Source organism: Canis lupus, chromosome 15 (assembly GCF_003254725.2).
Source record: "Canis lupus dingo isolate Sandy chromosome 15, ASM325472v2, whole genome shotgun sequence".
Classification (NCBI taxonomy): Eukaryota; Metazoa; Chordata; class Mammalia; order Carnivora; family Canidae; genus Canis; species Canis lupus.
Genome location: NC_064257.1, coordinates 57,891,683 through 57,915,673, shown reverse-complemented (window position 1 = coordinate 57,915,673; position 23,991 = coordinate 57,891,683). Strand labels below are relative to the sequence as shown.

The 23,991-nt window shown below is 34.2% G+C and overlaps 2 long non-coding RNA genes across 9 annotated transcripts in view; one reads left to right on the top strand and one right to left on the bottom strand.

Moving 5' to 3' along the window:
- LOC112654317 (uncharacterized) overlaps positions 1 to 14,336 on the bottom strand; it is a 31,551-nt gene extending 17,215 nt beyond the window's left edge. The window contains exons 1-2 of one of the 5 annotated variants that reach the window (XR_007402380.1): positions 14,246 to 14,336; positions 5,387 to 5,517 (exon numbers count right to left, since the gene is read on the bottom strand). This is a non-coding gene — a long non-coding RNA (uncharacterized LOC112654317). Of the gene's footprint in view, positions 1 to 1,152; positions 1,284 to 1,534; positions 1,626 to 5,386; positions 5,518 to 5,768; positions 5,860 to 10,006; positions 10,098 to 14,245 lie in introns of those variants that run through there. The other 4 variants (XR_007402379.1, XR_007402377.1, XR_007402378.1 and 1 more) reach the window with 4 other exon arrangements.
- Positions 780 to 18,781, top strand: LOC118350854 (uncharacterized). 4 transcript variants are annotated; one of them, XR_007402383.1, is made up of 3 exons: positions 780 to 924; positions 17,822 to 18,016; positions 18,495 to 18,781. It is a non-coding gene; the product is annotated as an uncharacterized LOC118350854 (long non-coding RNA). The 4 variants fall into 4 exon arrangements; XR_007402382.1 differs by lacking the exon at positions 780 to 924 and adding an exon at positions 5,014 to 5,158; XR_007402381.1 differs by lacking the exon at positions 780 to 924 and adding an exon at positions 9,252 to 9,396.
- Positions 18,782 to 23,991: the final 5,210 nt, after the last annotated feature.

The following is a 23,991-nucleotide window of genomic DNA, read 5'->3' as shown; positions in this document are numbered from 1 at the left end:
AAGTTACAGCGTGGCGACTGTAGCTAATATTGTGTTGTGTGTTTGCAAGTTATTAAGAGGGTTGATCTTAGAAGTTCTGCCCATAAGAAAAATAAAAAATTTGTGACTATGTGTGGTGATGGATGTCAACTAGACTAATTGTGGGGATCATTTCACAATTATGTGCCAATATAGAATCATTTTTTATGTTACACACTTGAAACTAATACGTCATATGTCAGTTGCACCTCAGTAAGAGACAAACCAACAAAAGTTAAGAGGGTTTCATTCACAAGAAACTGCCTTTCCAAACTGTATGGTCACTAGATGTTTGATTCAGCGCGACTTCAGATACTAAAGCATATTTACTAAATCAAGCAAAACAAGATGTAAAATTTCTTTCAATTTAAAAAAGAAATTCATATTTTAGTATGCATTTATGTTTTTTTCATTATGTAGTATGGACAGAAGTCCTTTGTCAGAACTGACTTTTTATTTTCTTAACAGACTCTTGCTATTGTTTTTTTTTGTTTGTTTTTGTTTTATTTTGTTTTGTTTTGTCTCTTACTATTGATCTTGACTAGACAACGTTGTACAATGTCCTTTTTTTTTTTTTTTTTCATACAGTTAAGTTTCTCTTCGGTTCCTAAATGACCTTTCCTCCTAGAAATATTTGTCCTTCTAAAATTCCTCCAAGTCACCACAATAAATTTATTTAATAAAAACAATTCAGACCTTTCTTTCTTAATTTTAGAGAGAGAGTGAGTGTGGGAGCACTCATGAGCTGGGGGGAGGCGCAGAGGACGAGGAGGAGAAAGAATCTTATGCAGGCTCCACGCTCAGTGCTCAGTGCGGAGCCCCATTTGGGGCTCAAACTCAGGACCCGGAGATTATGATCTGAACCGAAATCAAGTGTCAGACACTTTAACCAGCTGAGCCACCCAGGTAAAACAAAGATTTAGACCGTTACAGCCCAAGTACAGTTGCTTCTCCTGGATAGAATTTTACTTAACTGTTATTTAACTGTTCTCCTTTCTGCTCAAATATTTCCACATTAATGTTTTCAGAAATATAAGCAGTCATTTTGTTTCCATTTCTCCTTAGTATTTAGCCCTGTACACTAATCATTTATATGCTTAATAATACATTCAATTAATCTCTAAATTTCTATACCTTGTGTTCGTAGATTTATTCAGAGCCTCAAATTTTCAATTTCAACAACATAATTTTGACTCCATGGTTTCATTCCCTCTAATAAGATCATTTCGAGCCATATAGGATTCAGATTCTTCAAATGATCCAACCTGAAGAAAAAAGGCACAATTATCCTACCAATAATAAAGAGTAATCTTCTTGCACTAAGCCTCATCCCTGAAATCAGTGAAAGTTTAACTCATACTAGAAAGTGCTTTACCAGCCGTTTCTAAATTCAGAGTTTGGGGGTATGAGTTTTAGATAGGATTCGATTTATTATTTAAAATCTTGCGCTCTGCTCCAAACTCCCTTTCTCTTCGATTCCAGAGGTACCAAGTAAGATGAAATTTTGTGAATCTACCTTCATTATTAAATATGATTTATCCAGGGATGTCTGGTGGCTCAGTGGTTGAGTGTCTGCCTTCAGCTCAGGTCATGACCCTGGGGTCCCAGGATCGAGTCCCGCATAGGGCTCCCTGGAGGGAACTTTCTTCTCCCTCTGCCAGTGTCTCTGCCTCTCTCTCTCTGTGTGTCTCTCATGAATGAATAAATAAAATCTTTAAAATAACTAACTAAATAAATAAGGTTTCTCTTGTGTTCAAGTAAAAAACTTAAGGCCATGAACGTTATTTCTTATGCCTTCCTAAGTCCTTTGTGCCCTCTCCTCATGCTTGCTGTAACCTTCTGCGGCTGAAGCTCCTGACTACCAGTTAAGGTCTCTCTTCCTTTATGACACAGTTTTATTCCAATGCAGTGTTACTCTGTGTTTCATCTTTATTTTTATATTGTTTGTTTATGACAGTATTTTAAAACTTTATACACTGACTCCTGGCTATAGTAGTCACATTATGGACAATAAATGTTTGTGGCTTAATTCTGGAGACCTCTTGGTGCAGGGAAGCAGTCATCATTCATCTGTTTTAAAATTAGAAATTTTTCCTGGCATATTATATTTTCCCTTTTACTCCAGCTTTTAGCTTTATTCTTCCTCTGTTCTATTATTTTATATGCCTCATCATTTAGTTATTTCATGACATTTTATATCATACATAGATATGCTTTTCTGATGTACAAAAATAAATTTATCTAGTTGGCATTTACATCTATCTCTGGTTACTTAAAAGTTATTTGAAAGCAAAGTGTGATCTAGAGTTCTGTTTTTAAAAATAAGTCCTTCCCAATGATTCATGGCATATTTTCAATACATATTTTAAGTGGAAACAAGTTTAAGTTTATTATAGGAGGGCACATTCAGTTTATTAATTTTAACTGGTGAAACACTGCTTTCTTTCAGTGCCAATATCTCATTTTGGCATTTTACCTAAAAATCTCCCATGATTCTAGGCACTAAAATGATTCTTTGGTAAAAGTCAGGCGCTCTCCATATCAATGCCACGTTCAGTATCACATTGGCTGTAAAACTAGGGGCTTAAGCAATCATTAAACATACATAAACCCTGGTTTCCTCATTTGTGAAATGGTAACATCAGGATCCATTCAGAAAGTTCCTGTAAAATGAAATGAAATTCTGTTTGTGAATGACTTGGAATAGGTTGACACATATCATGAGCTTAATAAGTGATAGCTATCATTACTGTCACAGAGATCTCCAAAGAATAATATATAACTATTAAAGAAAAGCCTACAGATTCCAATTGAAGTAAACAAGTCCTATTTTTCATTGTAAAGTGGCAAAGTGGAGAGTAGTTTCCTCTTGGGGGAGCAAATGGGCTATTATCAAGGAGGGATACACAGGAGACCTCCACAATGATAATAATGCTCTGTTTTTTCTACTGGGGTTTTATAAGTGGTTAATTTGTAATTATTTGTTAAAGTGCACACCTAAATGGGATGATCCTTTCTGCAGGAATATTCCACAGTAAAATGATTACATAAAACATGCATGTTTATTATGTATGTGTACATATTGTTATATGTACATTATTCTATCACATTACATATCATTTACATATTATACATGCTGTGTTACATTACATTATATATATATATATATACATAAATATATTTTTCTTAGTGGTTGAAGTTAGCACAATACTATATAAGCTATTTATATAAATTGTATTGATACCATTAGTTTAAAATACAGTTCACTGAAAATGTTTGAAGTAGGTTTGGAAATCAAGGAATAAAAACTATGTACAAATAAAATCTATTAACTGATTTGCAGAAGTTTCAGGCATTTATACTAAGCCAAAGGAAACATAGAGATGGCCAACAACTACATGAAAGGATGATTAATGTCACTAATCATTAGGGAAATCCAAATCAAACCACAATGAAGTATCATGTCACACTTATTAAAATGGCTATTATAAAAAAGACAAGAAATAAGTTCTGGCAAGGATGTGGGTAAAAGGGAACACTTGTGTACTGTTGATGGAAGTATACATTGGAGCAGCCACTGTAAGAACAGTATGGAAGTTCTTCAAACTTTTAAAAATAGAACTACACTATGATCGAACAATTTTATTTCTGATTATTTATCCAAAGAAAACAAAAACACTAATTTAAAAAAGATATATGCACTCCATATGCATTTCAGTATTATTTACAACAGCCAAGATATAGAAACAATCCAAGTGTCCAGCCACGAATGAATGGGTAATGAAGATGTGTGTGTATGTATATGCATATATTATTCAGCCATAAAAAAGAATGAGATCTTGCCATTTGCAATAATATGGATGCAACTTGAAGCCATTATGCCAAGTGAAACAAATCAGAGAAAGACAAGTACCGTATGATTCCTCTTACGTGTGGAATCTAAAAGAAACAAACGAACAGAATCAAGCTCGGAAATACAGAAAACAGATTGGTGGTTGTTTTCATAGGGTTCAAATCTGTATTTTTGTATGTAGAGGGAATTAATTTCTGCACTAATCGCTAATAAATATTGTATTAACTTGTCGGGGGAAAAAAGAGAAAGGGTGAGAACAGATTGGTAATTACTAGAAGTAGAGTGTAGAGTGGGATGAAATGAGTGAAGGGAGTCAAAAGGTACAGACTTCGGGTTATGAGATAAGTAAGTCATGGGGATGTAAGTTACAGCGTGGCGACTGTAGCTAATATTGTGTTGTGTGTTTGCAAGTTATTAAGAGGGTTGATCTTAGAAGTTCTGCCCATAAGAAAAATAAAAAATTTGTGACTATGTGTGGTGATGGATGTCAACTAGACTAATTGTGGGGATCATTTCACAATTATGTGCCAATATAGAATCATTTTTTATGTTACACACTTGAAACTAATACGTCATATGTCAGTTGCACCTCAGTAAGAGACAAACCAACAAAAGTTAAGAGGGTTTCATTCACAAGAAACTGCCTTTCCAAACTGTATGGTCACTAGATGTTTGATTCAGCGCGACTTCAGATACTAAAGCATATTTACTAAATCAAGCAAAACAAGATGTAAAATTTCTTTCAATTTAAAAAAGAAATTCATATTTTAGTATGCATTTATGTTTTTTTCATTATGTAGTATGGACAGAAGTCCTTTGTCAGAACTGACTTTTTATTTTCTTAACAGACTCTTGCTATTGTTTTTTTTTGTTTGTTTTTGTTTTATTTTGTTTTGTTTTGTCTCTTACTATTGATCTTGACTAGACAACGTTGTACAATGTCCTTTTTTTTTTTTTTTTTTCATACAGTTAAGTTTCTCTTCGGTTCCTAAATGACCTTTCCTCCTAGAAATATTTGTCCTTCTAAAATTCCTCCAAGTCACCACAATAAATTTATTTAATAAAAACAATTCAGACCTTTCTTTCTTAATTTTAGAGAGAGAGTGAGTGTGGGAGCACTCATGAGCTGGGGGGAGGCGCAGAGGACGAGGAGGAGAAAGAATCTTATGCAGGCTCCACGCTCAGTGCTCAGTGCGGAGCCCCATTTGGGGCTCAAACTCAGGACCCGGAGATTATGATCTGAACCGAAATCAAGTGTCAGACACTTTAACCAGCTGAGCCACCCAGGTAAAACAAAGATTTAGACCGTTACAGCCCAAGTACAGTTGCTTCTCCTGGATAGAATTTTACTTAACTGTTATTTAACTGTTCTCCTTTCTGCTCAAATATTTCCACATTAATGTTTTCAGAAATATAAGCAGTCATTTTGTTTCCATTTCTCCTTAGTATTTAGCCCTGTACACTAATCATTTATATGCTTAATAATACATTCAATTAATCTCTAAATTTCTATACCTTGTGTTCGTAGATTTATTCAGAGCCTCAAATTTTCAATTTCAACAACATAATTTTGACTCCATGGTTTCATTCCCTCTAATAAGATCATTTCGAGCCATATAGGATTCAGATTCTTCAAATGATCCAACCTGAAGAAAAAAGGCACAATTATCCTACCAATAATAAAGAGTAATCTTCTTGCACTAAGCCTCATCCCTGAAATCAGTGAAAGTTTAACTCATACTAGAAAGTGCTTTACCAGCCGTTTCTAAATTCAGAGTTTGGGGGTATGAGTTTTAGATAGGATTCGATTTATTATTTAAAATCTTGCGCTCTGCTCCAAACTCCCTTTCTCTTCGATTCCAGAGGTACCAAGTAAGATGAAATTTTGTGAATCTACCTTCATTATTAAATATGATTTATCCAGGGATGTCTGGTGGCTCAGTGGTTGAGTGTCTGCCTTCAGCTCAGGTCATGACCCTGGGGTCCCAGGATCGAGTCCCGCATAGGGCTCCCTGGAGGGAACTTTCTTCTCCCTCTGCCAGTGTCTCTGCCTCTCTCTCTCTGTGTGTCTCTCATGAATGAATAAATAAAATCTTTAAAATAACTAACTAAATAAATAAGGTTTCTCTTGTGTTCAAGTAAAAAACTTAAGGCCATGAACGTTATTTCTTATGCCTTCCTAAGTCCTTTGTGCCCTCTCCTCATGCTTGCTGTAACCTTCTGCGGCTGAAGCTCCTGACTACCAGTTAAGGTCTCTCTTCCTTTATGACACAGTTTTATTCCAATGCAGTGTTACTCTGTGTTTCATCTTTATTTTTATATTGTTTGTTTATGACAGTATTTTAAAACTTTATACACTGACTCCTGGCTATAGTAGTCACATTATGGACAATAAATGTTTGTGGCTTAATTCTGGAGACCTCTTGGTGCAGGGAAGCAGTCATCATTCATCTGTTTTAAAATTAGAAATTTTTCCTGGCATATTATATTTTCCCTTTTACTCCAGCTTTTAGCTTTATTCTTCCTCTGTTCTATTATTTTATATGCCTCATCATTTAGTTATTTCATGACATTTTATATCATACATAGATATGCTTTTCTGATGTACAAAAATAAATTTATCTAGTTGGCATTTACATCTATCTCTGGTTACTTAAAAGTTATTTGAAAGCAAAGTGTGATCTAGAGTTCTGTTTTTAAAAATAAGTCCTTCCCAATGATTCATGGCATATTTTCAATACATATTTTAAGTGGAAACAAGTTTAAGTTTATTATAGGAGGGCACATTCAGTTTATTAATTTTAACTGGTGAAACACTGCTTTCTTTCAGTGCCAATATCTCATTTTGGCATTTTACCTAAAAATCTCCCATGATTCTAGGCACTAAAATGATTCTTTGGTAAAAGTCAGGCGCTCTCCATATCAATGCCACGTTCAGTATCACATTGGCTGTAAAACTAGGGGCTTAAGCAATCATTAAACATACATAAACCCTGGTTTCCTCATTTGTGAAATGGTAACATCAGGATCCATTCAGAAAGTTCCTGTAAAATGAAATGAAATTCTGTTTGTGAATGACTTGGAATAGGTTGACACATATCATGAGCTTAATAAGTGATAGCTATCATTACTGTCACAGAGATCTCCAAAGAATAATATATAACTATTAAAGAAAAGCCTACAGATTCCAATTGAAGTAAACAAGTCCTATTTTTCATTGTAAAGTGGCAAAGTGGAGAGTAGTTTCCTCTTGGGGGAGCAAATGGGCTATTATCAAGGAGGGATACACAGGAGACCTCCACAATGATAATAATGCTCTGTTTTTTCTACTGGGGTTTTATAAGTGGTTAATTTGTAATTATTTGTTAAAGTGCACACCTAAATGGGATGATCCTTTCTGCAGGAATATTCCACAGTAAAATGATTACATAAAACATGCATGTTTATTATGTATGTGTACATATTGTTATATGTACATTATTCTATCACATTACATATCATTTACATATTATACATGCTGTGTTACATTACATTATATATATATATATACATAAATATATTTTTCTTAGTGGTTGAAGTTAGCACAATACTATATAAGCTATTTATATAAATTGTATTGATACCATTAGTTTAAAATACAGTTCACTGAAAATGTTTGAAGTAGGTTTGGAAATCAAGGAATAAAAACTATGTACAAATAAAATCTATTAACTGATTTGCAGAAGTTTCAGGCATTTATACTAAGCCAAAGGAAACATAGAGATGGCCAACAACTACATGAAAGGATGATTAATGTCACTAATCATTAGGGAAATCCAAATCAAACCACAATGAAGTATCATGTCACACTTATTAAAATGGCTATTATAAAAAAGACAAGAAATAAGTTCTGGCAAGGATGTGGGTAAAAGGGAACACTTGTGTACTGTTGATGGAAGTATACATTGGAGCAGCCACTGTAAGAACAGTATGGAAGTTCTTCAAAATAGAAGTTCTTAAAAATAGAACTACACTATGATCGAACAATTTTATTTCTGATTATTTATCCAAAGAAAACAAAAACACTAATTTAAAAAAGATATATGCACTCCATATGCATTTCAGTATTATTTACAACAGCCAAGATATAGAAACAATCCAAGTGTCCAGCCACGAATGAATGGGTAATGAAGATGTGTGTGTATGTATATGCATATATTATTCAGCCATAAAAAAGAATGAGATCTTGCCATTTGCAATAATATGGATGCAACTTGAAGCCATTATGCCAAGTGAAACAAATCAGAGAAAGACAAGTACCGTATGATTCCTCTTACGTGTGGAATCTAAAAGAAACAAACGAACAGAATCAAGCTCGGAAATACAGAAAACAGATTGGTGGTTGTTTTCATAGGGTTCAAATCTGTATTTTTGTATGTAGAGGGAATTAATTTCTGCACTAATCGCTAATAAATATTGTATTAACTTGTCGGGGGAAAAAAGAGAAAGGGTGAGAACAGATTGGTAATTACTAGAAGTAGAGTGTAGAGTGGGATGAAATGAGTGAAGGGAGTCAAAAGGTACAGACTTCGGGTTATGAGATAAGTAAGTCATGGGGATGTAAGTTACAGCGTGGCGACTGTAGCTAATATTGTGTTGTGTGTTTGCAAGTTATTAAGAGGGTTGATCTTAGAAGTTCTGCCCATAAGAAAAATAAAAAATTTGTGACTATGTGTGGTGATGGATGTCAACTAGACTAATTGTGGGGATCATTTCACAATTATGTGCCAATATAGAATCATTTTTTATGTTACACACTTGAAACTAATACGTCATATGTCAGTTGCACCTCAGTAAGAGACAAACCAACAAAAGTTAAGAGGGTTTCATTCACAAGAAACTGCCTTTCCAAACTGTATGGTCACTAGATGTTTGATTCAGCGCGACTTCAGATACTAAAGCATATTTACTAAATCAAGCAAAACAAGATGTAAAATTTCTTTCAATTTAAAAAAGAAATTCATATTTTAGTATGCATTTATGTTTTTTTCATTATGTAGTATGGACAGAAGTCCTTTGTCAGAACTGACTTTTTATTTTCTTAACAGACTCTTGCTATTGTTTTTTTTTGTTTGTTTTTGTTTTATTTTGTTTTGTTTTGTCTCTTACTATTGATCTTGACTAGACAACGTTGTACAATGTCCTTTTTTTTTTTTTTTTTCATACAGTTAAGTTTCTCTTCGGTTCCTAAATGACCTTTCCTCCTAGAAATATTTGTCCTTCTAAAATTCCTCCAAGTCACCACAATAAATTTATTTAATAAAAACAATTCAGACCTTTCTTTCTTAATTTTAGAGAGAGAGTGAGTGTGGGAGCACTCATGAGCTGGGGGGAGGCGCAGAGGACGAGGAGGAGAAAGAATCTTATGCAGGCTCCACGCTCAGTGCTCAGTGCGGAGCCCCATTTGGGGCTCAAACTCAGGACCCGGAGATTATGATCTGAACCGAAATCAAGTGTCAGACACTTTAACCAGCTGAGCCACCCAGGTAAAACAAAGATTTAGACCGTTACAGCCCAAGTACAGTTGCTTCTCCTGGATAGAATTTTACTTAACTGTTATTTAACTGTTCTCCTTTCTGCTCAAATATTTCCACATTAATGTTTTCAGAAATATAAGCAGTCATTTTGTTTCCATTTCTCCTTAGTATTTAGCCCTGTACACTAATCATTTATATGCTTAATAATACATTCAATTAATCTCTAAATTTCTATACCTTGTGTTCGTAGATTTATTCAGAGCCTCAAATTTTCAATTTCAACAACATAATTTTGACTCCATGGTTTCATTCCCTCTAATAAGATCATTTCGAGCCATATAGGATTCAGATTCTTCAAATGATCCAACCTGAAGAAAAAAGGCACAATTATCCTACCAATAATAAAGAGTAATCTTCTTGCACTAAGCCTCATCCCTGAAATCAGTGAAAGTTTAACTCATACTAGAAAGTGCTTTACCAGCCGTTTCTAAATTCAGAGTTTGGGGGTATGAGTTTTAGATAGGATTCGATTTATTATTTAAAATCTTGCGCTCTGCTCCAAACTCCCTTTCTCTTCGATTCCAGAGGTACCAAGTAAGATGAAATTTTGTGAATCTACCTTCATTATTAAATATGATTTATCCAGGGATGTCTGGTGGCTCAGTGGTTGAGTGTCTGCCTTCAGCTCAGGTCATGACCCTGGGGTCCCAGGATCGAGTCCCGCATAGGGCTCCCTGGAGGGAACTTTCTTCTCCCTCTGCCAGTGTCTCTGCCTCTCTCTCTCTGTGTGTCTCTCATGAATGAATAAATAAAATCTTTAAAATAACTAACTAAATAAATAAGGTTTCTCTTGTGTTCAAGTAAAAAACTTAAGGCCATGAACGTTATTTCTTATGCCTTCCTAAGTCCTTTGTGCCCTCTCCTCATGCTTGCTGTAACCTTCTGCGGCTGAAGCTCCTGACTACCAGTTAAGGTCTCTCTTCCTTTATGACACAGTTTTATTCCAATGCAGTGTTACTCTGTGTTTCATCTTTATTTTTATATTGTTTGTTTATGACAGTATTTTAAAACTTTATACACTGACTCCTGGCTATAGTAGTCACATTATGGACAATAAATGTTTGTGGCTTAATTCTGGAGACCTCTTGGTGCAGGGAAGCAGTCATCATTCATCTGTTTTAAAATTAGAAATTTTTCCTGGCATATTATATTTTCCCTTTTACTCCAGCTTTTAGCTTTATTCTTCCTCTGTTCTATTATTTTATATGCCTCATCATTTAGTTATTTCATGACATTTTATATCATACATAGATATGCTTTTCTGATGTACAAAAATAAATTTATCTAGTTGGCATTTACATCTATCTCTGGTTACTTAAAAGTTATTTGAAAGCAAAGTGTGATCTAGAGTTCTGTTTTTAAAAATAAGTCCTTCCCAATGATTCATGGCATATTTTCAATACATATTTTAAGTGGAAACAAGTTTAAGTTTATTATAGGAGGGCACATTCAGTTTATTAATTTTAACTGGTGAAACACTGCTTTCTTTCAGTGCCAATATCTCATTTTGGCATTTTACCTAAAAATCTCCCATGATTCTAGGCACTAAAATGATTCTTTGGTAAAAGTCAGGCGCTCTCCATATCAATGCCACGTTCAGTATCACATTGGCTGTAAAACTAGGGGCTTAAGCAATCATTAAACATACATAAACCCTGGTTTCCTCATTTGTGAAATGGTAACATCAGGATCCATTCAGAAAGTTCCTGTAAAATGAAATGAAATTCTGTTTGTGAATGACTTGGAATAGGTTGACACATATCATGAGCTTAATAAGTGATAGCTATCATTACTGTCACAGAGATCTCCAAAGAATAATATATAACTATTAAAGAAAAGCCTACAGATTCCAATTGAAGTAAACAAGTCCTATTTTTCATTGTAAAGTGGCAAAGTGGAGAGTAGTTTCCTCTTGGGGGAGCAAATGGGCTATTATCAAGGAGGGATACACAGGAGACCTCCACAATGATAATAATGCTCTGTTTTTTCTACTGGGGTTTTATAAGTGGTTAATTTGTAATTATTTGTTAAAGTGCACACCTAAATGGGATGATCCTTTCTGCAGGAATATTCCACAGTAAAATGATTACATAAAACATGCATGTTTATTATGTATGTGTACATATTGTTATATGTACATTATTCTATCACATTACATATCATTTACATATTATACATGCTGTGTTACATTACATTATATATATATATATACATAAATATATTTTTCTTAGTGGTTGAAGTTAGCACAATACTATATAAGCTATTTATATAAATTGTATTGATACCATTAGTTTAAAATACAGTTCACTGAAAATGTTTGAAGTAGGTTTGGAAATCAAGGAATAAAAACTATGTACAAATAAAATCTATTAACTGATTTGCAGAAGTTTCAGGCATTTATACTAAGCCAAAGGAAACATAGAGATGGCCAACAACTACATGAAAGGATGATTAATGTCACTAATCATTAGGGAAATCCAAATCAAACCACAATGAAGTATCATGTCACACTTATTAAAATGGCTATTATAAAAAAGACAAGAAATAAGTTCTGGCAAGGATGTGGGTAAAAGGGAACACTTGTGTACTGTTGATGGAAGTATACATTGGAGCAGCCACTGTAAGAACAGTATGGAAGTTCTTCAAAATAGAAGTTCTTAAAAATAGAACTACACTATGATCGAACAATTTTATTTCTGATTATTTATCCAAAGAAAACAAAAACACTAATTTAAAAAAGATATATGCACTCCATATGCATTTCAGTATTATTTACAACAGCCAAGATATAGAAACAATCCAAGTGTCCAGCCACGAATGAATGGGTAATGAAGATGTGTGTGTATGTATATGCATATATTATTCAGCCATAAAAAAGAATGAGATCTTGCCATTTGCAATAATATGGATGCAACTTGAAGCCATTATGCCAAGTGAAACAAATCAGAGAAAGACAAGTACCGTATGATTCCTCTTACGTGTGGAATCTAAAAGAAACAAACGAACAGAATCAAGCTCGGAAATACAGAAAACAGATTGGTGGTTGTTTTCATAGGGTTCAAATCTGTATTTTTGTATGTAGAGGGAATTAATTTCTGCACTAATCGCTAATAAATATTGTATTAACTTGTCGGGGGAAAAAAGAGAAAGGGTGAGAACAGATTGGTAATTACTAGAAGTAGAGTGTAGAGTGGGATGAAATGAGTGAAGGGAGTCAAAAGGTACAGACTTCGGGTTATGAGATAAGTAAGTCATGGGGATGTAAGTTACAGCGTGGCGACTGTAGCTAATATTGTGTTGTGTGTTTGCAAGTTATTAAGAGGGTTGATCTTAGAAGTTCTGCCCATAAGAAAAATAAAAAATTTGTGACTATGTGTGGTGATGGATGTCAACTAGACTAATTGTGGGGATCATTTCACAATTATGTGCCAATATAGAATCATTTTTTATGTTACACACTTGAAACTAATACGTCATATGTCAGTTGCACCTCAGTAAGAGACAAACCAACAAAAGTTAAGAGGGTTTCATTCACAAGAAACTGCCTTTCCAAACTGTATGGTCACTAGATGTTTGATTCAGCGCGACTTCAGATACTAAAGCATATTTACTAAATCAAGCAAAACAAGATGTAAAATTTCTTTCAATTTAAAAAAGAAATTCATATTTTAGTATGCATTTATGTTTTTTTCATTATGTAGTATGGACAGAAGTCCTTTGTCAGAACTGACTTTTTATTTTCTTAACAGACTCTTGCTATTGTTTTTTTTTGTTTGTTTTTGTTTTATTTTGTTTTGTTTTGTCTCTTACTATTGATCTTGACTAGACAACGTTGTACAATGTCCTTTTTTTTTTTTTTTTTTCATACAGTTAAGTTTCTCTTCGGTTCCTAAATGACCTTTCCTCCTAGAAATATTTGTCCTTCTAAAATTCCTCCAAGTCACCACAATAAATTTATTTAATAAAAACAATTCAGACCTTTCTTTCTTAATTTTAGAGAGAGAGTGAGTGTGGGAGCACTCATGAGCTGGGGGGAGGCGCAGAGGACGAGGAGGAGAAAGAATCTTATGCAGGCTCCACGCTCAGTGCTCAGTGCGGAGCCCCATTTGGGGCTCAAACTCAGGACCCGGAGATTATGATCTGAACCGAAATCAAGTGTCAGACACTTTAACCAGCTGAGCCACCCAGGTAAAACAAAGATTTAGACCGTTACAGCCCAAGTACAGTTGCTTCTCCTGGATAGAATTTTACTTAACTGTTATTTAACTGTTCTCCTTTCTGCTCAAATATTTCCACATTAATGTTTTCAGAAATATAAGCAGTCATTTTGTTTCCATTTCTCCTTAGTATTTAGCCCTGTACACTAATCATTTATATGCTTAATAATACATTCAATTAATCTCTAAATTTCTATACCTTGTGTTCGTAGATTTATTCAGAGCCTCAAATTTTCAATTTCAACAACATAATTTTGACTCCATGGTTTCATTCCCTCTAATAAGATCATTTCGAGCCATATAGGATTCAGATTCTTCAAATGATCCAACCTGAAGAAAAAAGGCACAATTATCCTACCAATAATAAAGAGTAATCTTCTTGCACTAAGCCTCATCCCTGAAATCAGTGAAAGTTTAACTCATACTAGAAAGTGCTTTACCAGCCGTTTCTAAATTCAGAGTTTGGGGGTATGAGTTTTAGATAGGATTCGATTTATTATTTAAAATCTTGCGCTCTGCTCCAAACTCCCTTTCTCTTCGATTCCAGAGGTACCAAGTAAGATGAAATTTTGTGAATCTACCTTCATTATTAAATATGATTTATCCAGGGATGTCTGGTGGCTCAGTGGTTGAGTGTCTGCCTTCAGCTCAGGTCATGACCCTGGGGTCCCAGGATCGAGTCCCGCATAGGGCTCCCTGGAGGGAACTTTCTTCTCCCTCTGCCAGTGTCTCTGCCTCTCTCTCTCTGTGTGTCTCTCATGAATGAATAAATAAAATCTTTAAAATAACTAACTAAATAAATAAGGTTTCTCTTGTGTTCAAGTAAAAAACTTAAGGCCATGAACGTTATTTCTTATGCCTTCCTAAGTCCTTTGTGCCCTCTCCTCATGCTTGCTGTAACCTTCTGCGGCTGAAGCTCCTGACTACCAGTTAAGGTCTCTCTTCCTTTATGACACAGTTTTATTCCAATGCAGTGTTACTCTGTGTTTCATCTTTATTTTTATATTGTTTGTTTATGACAGTATTTTAAAACTTTATACACTGACTCCTGGCTATAGTAGTCACATTATGGACAATAAATGTTTGTGGCTTAATTCTGGAGACCTCTTGGTGCAGGGAAGCAGTCATCATTCATCTGTTTTAAAATTAGAAATTTTTCCTGGCATATTATATTTTCCCTTTTACTCCAGCTTTTAGCTTTATTCTTCCTCTGTTCTATTATTTTATATGCCTCATCATTTAGTTATTTCATGACATTTTATATCATACATAGATATGCTTTTCTGATGTACAAAAATAAATTTATCTAGTTGGCATTTACATCTATCTCTGGTTACTTAAAAGTTATTTGAAAGCAAAGTGTGATCTAGAGTTCTGTTTTTAAAAATAAGTCCTTCCCAATGATTCATGGCATATTTTCAATACATATTTTAAGTGGAAACAAGTTTAAGTTTATTATAGGAGGGCACATTCAGTTTATTAATTTTAACTGGTGAAACACTGCTTTCTTTCAGTGCCAATATCTCATTTTGGCATTTTACCTAAAAATCTCCCATGATTCTAGGCACTAAAATGATTCTTTGGTAAAAGTCAGGCGCTCTCCATATCAATGCCACGTTCAGTATCACATTGGCTGTAAAACTAGGGGCTTAAGCAATCATTAAACATACATAAACCCTGGTTTCCTCATTTGTGAAATGGTAACATCAGGATCCATTCAGAAAGTTCCTGTAAAATGAAATGAAATTCTGTTTGTGAATGACTTGGAATAGGTTGACACATATCATGAGCTTAATAAGTGATAGCTATCATTACTGTCACAGAGATCTCCAAAGAATAATATATAACTATTAAAGAAAAGCCTACAGATTCCAATTGAAGTAAACAAGTCCTATTTTTCATTGTAAAGTGGCAAAGTGGAGAGTAGTTTCCTCTTGGGGGAGCAAATGGGCTATTATCAAGGAGGGATACACAGGAGACCTCCACAATGATAATAATGCTCTGTTTTTTCTACTGGGGTTTTATAAGTGGTTAATTTGTAATTATTTGTTAAAGTGCACACCTAAATGGGATGATCCTTTCTGCAGGAATATTCCACAGTAAAATGATTACATAAAACATGCATGTTTATTATGTATGTGTACATATTGTTATATGTACATTATTCTATCACATTACATATCATTTACATATTATACATGCTGTGTTACATTACATTATATATATATATATACATAAATATATTTTTCTTAGTGGTTGAAGTTAGCACAATACTATATAAGCTATTTATATAAATTGTATTGATACCATTAGTTTAAAATACAGTTCACTGAAAATGTTTGAAGTAGGTTTGGAAATCAAGGAATAAAAACTATGTACAAATAAAATCTATTAACTGATTTGCAGAAGTTTCAGGCATTTATACTAAGCACTCTCAATCATTCTCACATTAGGCAGATGACAAATGCATCAGGTAAAGGTTAAGTTTCAGTGGTATAATAAAACATATTGTTGCTACTACAAGATCAAAGAGTAAGTAGGCCATTAAAATAAAGTCAATATGGAATTTTAAAAATGAAAATATCCAGGATACAGAAACCAGATGATGGAGGAGAAAGAAAAAGAGCTATATTTTTTTTTTTCTAATTGTATAGAACATGATCCCAGTGATATTTGCTAGCTGGCAAAACTATTGCTTACCCTTTTAAGCTTTCAGATCTAAAATTTGTAATGTGCAGTTCAAGTGGCTACCTAATTGTTTAGCCTAGTTAGCAAATCATTTATGATTTAGGACTGTATTTGCCAAAATAACTTGTATAATTTTTAACACATATGCTGTATTCTTTCATTTTGTTCTCTTTAGGTAATTATACTCAATTTTAGATGGCATTAGAGTTAAATTATGTTAGTAATTATGGTACAGTGATAAAACCCCAGGCTATTGATCCAAGGATATTTGTACGTTCTTTTATTCAGTGCACTGTTTGAAACATGATTTATTACTGCCTTAGGCCAGTGTTGATAAAATGAAAGATCTGAACTTATGATATCCATTAAGACCCTTTGGGGACCTGAAAAAATGTCTTCAATCTTTGTCCTAAGATCATAGTTAAACACCCTAATGAAGGAAATTGACTTTCTTTGTGTTAATTTAAATATGAGTGTTTTTCAAATAGAAGTGAAGAAGGGAGAATAAAAGAAAATAAGAGAAAAAGGATAATTAAGAGGAAGAGGAAGAAAGAAAAAGGGGAGAGGAGGAAATCAAAAAAAGAGAAAGAGGGGTATAAACCGATGATTCAGAAGTAGAAACAGCAAAAGAAAGAGCAAGAACATGAGAAGGAGGTAGAGAGAGGAAGGAGAGAGGGAGGGAGGAAATGGACAAGCAAGGAAAGGAGAAATCTACACTACTTGTTTTCTTATAAGAACAACAAGCTCAATTTAAAAGTATATTGGAGGGATTCCTAGGTGGCTCAGTCAGTTGAACAGTCCACTCTTGATTTTGGCTCAGGTCATGATCTTAAGGGCCGTCAGCAGGGGAGTCTGCTTGTCACCCTCTCCCTTTACCTCTCCCTCTGCTTGCTCTCTCACTCTCTAAAATAAATTTTTAAATCTTTAAAAAATAAAATAAAAGTATTTTGGAATTTCTTTAAGGTCAAAGTACTAATTTATTGAACAATGACTTTTCTAGCTAATTAATGCATATAAATAGCCATTTAAAAACAGTTCAAACAATCGATTTTCCAATGTCATGCACATTTCCAAATAAAGAATTTCAAAACATCTATTTCTGATAAATGACTAATGTATTCACATAATAGCCAAATCCACCTCTTGAGTTTATGCTCGTTTTTATTCTTCTGTTGTTATTGGCTGATTACACTCTACAGCTTTCCTTCTCCCTCTGCTCCTCCTCCCTGCTCCTGAGTGCTCTCTTTCTCTCTCTCAAAAAAAAAAAAAAAAATTAAAAATAAGGATTTGTGAATATTTTTACAGAAGTACAAGTTTTGATACATTTTGAGCTGTAAAATATAATCAGGGCTGCATCTCATGACCCTGAAATCATGACCTGAGCCCAAAACAAGAGCCAAACACTTAACTGACTGAGCCACCAAGGTGCCTCCCTAAATTATAATTTTTGTTTCATAAAATCCCACTAGATGCCAATCACTAAAGTTTATTGTACAATGTGAGCTCATGAGGACAGGACCCTAAACATGCAGATGCTTGAACAATGCCTAGGAGGTACTAGTCATTCAATTCATATGTGTTGAATGAATGAACGCAAGGAAAGAAGAAAATGAGGAAGGAGTCTGAGCTCGATGTCCTTTCACCAATGGAATATAGTATACTTGGTATGTATTGCTTTGGTAGATATATCATCAATTGTATGATGTTGCTATTATTTTTATCCATATTGATTTTAACAGCTTTAAAGATATGCTTCAAATTCTCAAAAATGAAGGTAGAGAAAATTAGAATTATATGAATGTCATCTAATCCAAACATTTTTCTAATGTGACATGACTTAGAATCTATGATTTCAAAGTCCTTATCATTGTTAATCAATTCGAGCTAATGAATAAGTAGAGATATGTAGATACTGACATGTTCCGTTGGCAAGTCAAAATGTTGGACTTCTGTACAAACTCACAAAATCAGTGAGCTATTAAAACAATCTGAATCATTATATAAACGATCGCCACTGACATAACAGTTTTTGCTGCAGGCTGTCTTTGCCCTACTTGTAACCATAAAATTAGTTTTTAGATCATCAGAATTTTTTTTTTAAGAAAGAAGAGCATGTTTATATATTGCTTTTTTTTCCCACAGGAGACTACTTAAATGAAGATGCCAGTGGGTAATATTTTATTCAGCCTACTGTCCTTGCAAAGCATGAAGCTTAACCCCGGTAGCCTTTTCTACTCATTAGAAAGCTATGAGTTCATTAACTGTCATATTTAATCAATGGAATTCCTAATCCGAGATGTTTATAAATATAGCATCAACACAGAAAACACACACTACCATTACAATGATCAATTTTGAATTTTTTTCATTAACATAGCTTAATACTTCAAGTTCAAAACCTTAAAAATTGTCTAAAATAAATATGAAAATAGTTGTCATCAACTTTTTCTTTTACTCTTTGGCTCATGATATAAAGTCATACAAATTATCCTCGCTTTCCATTCGGCTAGGTGATGGCCAATGATATAAACCATTCAAATGGGGCAGCCCCAGTGGCTCAGCGGTTTAGCACCACCTGCAGCCCAGGGTGTGATCCTGGAGACCCGAGATCGAGTCCCACGTCAGGCTCCATGCATGGAGCCTGCTTCTCCCTCTGCCTGTGTCTCTGCCTCTCTCTCTCTCTCTGTGTGTCTCTCATGAATAAATAAATTAAATCTTTAAAAAGATAAGAAAAAATAAACCACTCAAATGAGTAGCTGAGGATATTTCTTCTTACTTTGCCTTTTGATTTTAGTAGGGGATTGATGGCCTGGATCTTTTCTCTTTTTTAATGCTCACATAGTCTTAGCACTATTTTTTTGTCCACTTAACTGTAAAAAAAAAAAAAAAAAAACATGCTTTAGTGATATGATGGAACCACAGGCTCTGGAGAGGCTTGATTTGATGGATCACTTTGCCTCTGTCCCGTGCTTCCTGTCACATGTCTAAACTGCTTGCAATATTGAGTTTTTAGGCTTTCTACTCTTTTTACCTTTTTTATTTTTTTATATTTTTTTTTGTTTCTCATCCAGAGCTGTCAAGGAGAGGGGCTACATTTCTTCAATTTTTTTTTTTTAAATCCCAATGTAGTGAACAGAAGCTAAATTTAAAATTTACACCAAACATCTCATCTGAATTTTAATGTGAAATGTAGGAAAACATTCAGAATAATAGTAGTTTATTTGGCTTCTTCATCGTTTTCCCGGGATAAGGAGAACAGACAAATAAAACAAAAAACTAAACTTGTTTTCAAAAGTTCTACCTTCCTAAGATTTTTTTTTCCTCCTTTGTACCTAGTTTTACTATGTTTACTTAACTACTTAGTAACATAACTTTTGGATGTCTTATCCTAAATTGCAGATTTCTTAAAGAGGTATCATTATGGAAAAAATATGGAGAAGGGAATAAAAACACCCTTTACCATTGTTGCCTTGTTCAGTAAGTTATCACAAGCTGTATGATATACGGGGAGTGTACGTGTGCGCATCCACTTTTATTTAACGAAGGCGATTATAACATGAGGAAATGCAGCAACATAGTCCCATACACAGCACAGGAGTCTCATGATGTTCCAATTCCCAGTCCATTAACTCGTTCCCTCTGCTTCAGATTTGTGTCTCTCTTTCTCCATGACTTTTTCTTCTAAACACCTTCATGTGAACCATCAATCACCTTTTGCTATTGCTAAAGTGCATCAAATTAACAAAGGTGTAATTTGTTTGAAAACCATAGACTCACCACCAAAGGTCTGAGTCCTTCAATCTGGAATAAAACCTCATGGGAGTAGAAGTTAGGAAGGAAAATCATTCTGTCAGAAGTCCAGATGAGTGACTCTTAAGGCAATACATAGTCCTGATTTTTTTTTTTTTTAATTTAAGGGCTCTTAAAAAAATTAGGGGCTCTTTACTGCCTTTATTGAGCTAGGCCTACTGAGGGAGTACCCTTGGGATGAGTGTTGAGAACATTCTTTATTTATTTTTTTCCATGTCTGATTAAGTATGTTCTTTTGTCAGGGGAAATATTAAGTTGTCTAAATATAACTGCAGGTCAAAGCCACAGTGTAGACCATTTCTATCTGCAACCAAATTGTTATTTTGGTGAAATGACGCCTGCCATTATTTCTCAGTTGTTTCAAACTGGAGAAAGAAGGTGTAGGTCTAGGCTTCCCAGAGGAAACTTCTTCCCTTATACTTGTGACACTGAAGAGGAAAATTAAAGAAAGCAGCTGTGTGACAGGACTGACCAAAGGTGGCATGATTTATGTGGGAAAAGGCAAATCCGGATAGGAAACAAATAGTAGCACATTATGAAATAAAACACCAACGGGGCAAGAATTTACCACCACAAACCAGGGAAAATGAGATGAGTTACAGAGATTTTTGATCCCCTTTAAAAGAGCATTATGATCCAATAGAAATATGACAAGGATATGTCATGAACTAGAAATATGATGATATGTGGGGGAGGAGGGTTAGGTGCAGAAAGGGGTACAAGTTCAATTTCTCAACATACAATTCCTATTCAACTTTGTTTTGAACCACGTGCGTGTATTATATGGAACATTTAACATCAAGTTAAATGAAAAAAAAAAGAACTAAAACATATCAATCCATCAAAGTGGTTCCATATTAACACGACATAGTTGGCAATGGATGGTCCCCATTTGTAGGCAAGCTGATTTAATTTTCTTGCACTTACGTATTTCTGTCTCTGTGTCTTTGCTTATGTTTATGCTTATTATTCTTTCCATCTTTCCACCATTTCCTGGAAGACTTGGATCGTTGTTCAAAAGTAACCCATAATTAATTCCATAATGGTGATGCTTTTTAAAATCATCACAATACTTATGACTGGTGTGTATTTTGCTTTTTTATAATAAAGATTTTCCATTAATAACCTTGCTTTCTTAGAGTGAATTGCAATTAATATTTCGAACTGCTTTTGTATATAACATAACTTTAAATGCAGGGATTGTCTAATATATGCAGATGAGTGAACCAGAGAAATAAAAAGGGCAATCAGTTGGCATTTATTTTGAAACTATAGAGAATCTGAGATTCGAGGAAAGTCAGACGCAACATCTTTTAGTTTTGTTTGTTTTCTGCATTTTTCAAAAGTTTCTCCAGAGTAATGTCTGCATAATTATTTTTCAAAGTTGCATGTTTCCCTCATTCTCATGTTTTCTTACAAAAATATTCCTATCAGAGAGACCATTGCAAATTACCTCGTGCTAATGGGAATCTTAACCACAATTCAAATACCATTTAGAAAGCTCCTCAGGCATTGAAGTATCTTCCCTCCACTTTTTAATATACTTTGATAACATTTCCTTCTTTCTACTTTTTAGGTGTATTCGTTTTTCTCTTTTATATAATCCAAGATCAGTTTCAAACTATCAGTCACTAGTAGAACAGTTAAGAACTGCTGATCTTAACAGGCCCACACAGTAAACAGATGTCATCAGAGCAGTACATTTAGTATTGCTTCAGTGACATTTAGGAATAGTTTTTGGTAAAGTGTAAAGAAACATATTTATTAAGCTCATTGACAACTAGGTATGTCTCACTTAAAGATATATTTTTTTTTTCCTTAACTATTTTCTCTAATTACATCTACCTGCTGAAAATAAAGGGGGAAAATAAAAACCTTTATTATAAGAGCAGCTATGCATTTAACAGATATCAATTAGGAGCACTTTGTGTAGTGGTAGGCTCGGGGTTGTTTTTATTTTATTATTTTTTAAAGATTTTATTTATTCGAGAGAGAGAGGCAGAGACACAGGCAGAGGGAGAAGCAGGCTCCATGCAGGGAGCCCTATGTGGGACTCGATCCCGGGGCTCCAGGATCATGCCCTAAGCTCAAGGCAGATGCTCAACCACTGAGCCACCCAGGTGCCCCATCAGTGTTGTTTTTATTTTGGACTTCATTCGATGATTAACATTTTAGTGAAAAGTCAGATGATATATTTTAATAGTTCTTTGTGAGTCTTATACTGGCTATGAGTAGAATTAAACATATCCAGGATTTGTAATGAAGTCTGTTGGGAACAGTGTAGTATTATGTTTCCAATTCACTGTTCCTAAGGCAAGCCCTGGGCTTACATATTTCCACTGGTAGGAAGTGATAGTATCTTGCTGTTTGCTGCAGTTGTGATGTTGTAGCTCACTACAGGGACCCTGTAAACACACACACACACACACACACACACACACACAGAAAAACATTCCAATGCTATTTACATTAAAAGAAGGTATTTTCGGATTTTAGAAATTATTCTCTTGACTTTGTCGAAAGGATATATAGTTAGTTTATATCATTCTGGTTCTTTATTTAACCAGTGATTTTATCTATTTTATGAGAACACAGATTCCTTTAAAACTCACTACCATCCAAATGTGTTTTTCCTAAAAACAAATAGCATGCCATAGTTAGAATCTGGTAATTATGTAAGAGTGGATTACGTATGTAACTAATGAGGGTTAGTAAACAAGAAAAAGATCAAAGTAGCGTAAGATTATCTGCATTGTGAGGGATATCCCACTCTGCGCAGACTACCTAAATTTGTACAATACATTTATTGTTTATTACCAATTATATATACTCTTATAACACACAGTAGTCAAAATCTATTTATCCCTTAAAACATAACTAAGTTTCACAAATACTTGATTGTTTCTCATCCAGCTATTTTTTATAATTGAATAACTATTGAGAAATTAGAAATAAGGTGGTAGGAAAGAAATGAAATAAATGAATCAGAAAAGACACAAATAACAAAGAGATGTAGCTCATATAACACATTACCTGGAATACAAATGTAAAAGCCAGTGTGCTGTCATGATGGATATAAGTGCTGTGAGGTCCGAGATACAGGTGACATTGTGTTATCATAGGCCATGGGAGAGGCATTAGCCTATTGTATCCATCATGATTGTATTCATATTACAAAACATTACACATAAATACCTTACATAAATATCTAGTATACAATGTACTATGGAAGGTCACATGGGAATTTTCTACTATGGGATAAGAAAGACAGGTAAAAATGATTCCAATGTAGCATATGTGTTCTGCTTCAGTTCCTGAATTATGTAGACTTATCTCCCAACAAGAAGGTAGAATTATAAATCATAGTGTCTGCTCTTCCAGAAAGAGAAAGAAAATGCAAATGCTCTCAGGTAGTATGGTAAAAGAGCTAAATATATTTAGATCATATATCTTAATCAAATAGATTGGCATTATCAATCTTGAATTAATTTATGAGAATTTGATCACTTTAACTTCTCAAAGCTTTGCTTTGATTATTTCTAAAATGAAGATGGTGGGACACCTGGGTGGCTCAGCGGTTGAGCGTCTGCCTTCAGCTCAGGTCACGATCCCAGGGTCCTAGAATTGAGTCTTTCATTGGGCTCCCCACGGGACCCTGCTTCTCTCTCTGCCTGTCTCTCTGTCTCTCTTTCTGTGTCTCTCATGAAGAAGTAATTTTTTTTAAATCTTAAAAATAATGAAGATAGTAATTCTTCACAGCATTGAGGTTGACATAATATATAAGATAAAAGATGGAGGTAATAATCATATTATAAACATTTTAAATATA